The sequence below is a fragment of the Apodemus sylvaticus genome, chromosome 18 (genome assembly GCF_947179515.1).
Source record: "Apodemus sylvaticus chromosome 18, mApoSyl1.1, whole genome shotgun sequence".
Lineage (NCBI taxonomy): Eukaryota > Metazoa > Chordata > Mammalia > Rodentia > Muridae > Apodemus > Apodemus sylvaticus.
In genome coordinates this window covers 58,833,661-58,834,673 of record NC_067489.1, presented here as the reverse complement: position 1 = coordinate 58,834,673, position 1,013 = coordinate 58,833,661, and the positions used below count along the sequence as shown (strand labels likewise).

The window sequence follows — 1,013 nt, the reverse complement described above, 5'->3', positions numbered from 1 at the left end:
TGTTGCCACATAAACAGGGAGTGGTGGTCTCTAAGCATTCAAATATATGGGCCTGTGGGAGCCAAGCTCCACAGTGCTCATAGCTTTATTGGCCTTGGAGTAGCTACTACATTTATAGTCTTCATCTTGAAGTTATGGAAATAATACATTGTTTTCTTTTTTTTTTTTTTAACAGACTCAATTCATTTATTTTTCTTGTATAAATGAACCTTTATGTGGTAGCTACAGCTGGAGCCTGGGTCCTCTGAACAGAGACTCTGGTGTGGGTTTTCATAAGATGATTAGTGAATTCCTGATTAGGAGAGATGGTGAACACAGTCTCTTTCCAGAGGGCAGGGGTCAGGTAGCTGTAGGTCTTGGAGTTGGCATCAAAGGTGGCCTTGGTGAAGTTACCCAGGGTGGCAGTGCAGCCCCCTGACTGATGAGTAGCAGTCGTCTATACTGGCCATCATCAGTAGCTTCTTGGGTACAGGAGCAGAGCCTCTGGGGACAGGGATGAGACGCTCCAGCACAGAGCCACAGTGGCCTGTCATCTTGCACGGACCAGTGTGGGGCTTGCCAATCTTGTTCCCCCAGAAGCCTCTCCACACAGGGTCGATGGAGAGCTTGGCCGAGATGATGGCTCCTCGGATGGCAGAGGCGACCTCCCTGGAGCACTTAACACCAAGACCAACGTGACCATTGTAGTCCCCAATAGAACGAATGCCTTGAACCTGGTCAACTGGCTCTGCCAAGTCTGCCTCTGCACTGGCAGGAGGAGGAGGAGGAGGAGGAGAAAGGGGAGGAGGAGGAGGAAGAGGAGGAGGAGGAGGGGGAGGAGGAGGAAACACCTTGTTTTCTAGTGTGATTTTTTTCTTCCTCTCGAAAGGCAGCCCGCCTGTATCCCAGGCTGCCCTTGAACTTCCTATGCAGTCAAGGATGACCCAGAGCTTCTGATTCACCTATTTCTTCTTCCTAATGCTGGGATTTCGGGTGTGTACCACCATGCCCAGTTTATGCTGTGGTGGGGACTG

At 50.3% G+C, this 1,013-nt stretch overlaps 1 pseudogene; it reads right to left on the bottom strand.

Annotated features, from left to right (window-relative positions):
* Positions 1-211: 211 nt before the first annotated feature.
* LOC127668655 (40S ribosomal protein S2-like) lies at positions 212-760 on the bottom strand (annotated as a pseudogene).
* Positions 761-1,013: the final 253 nt, after the last annotated feature.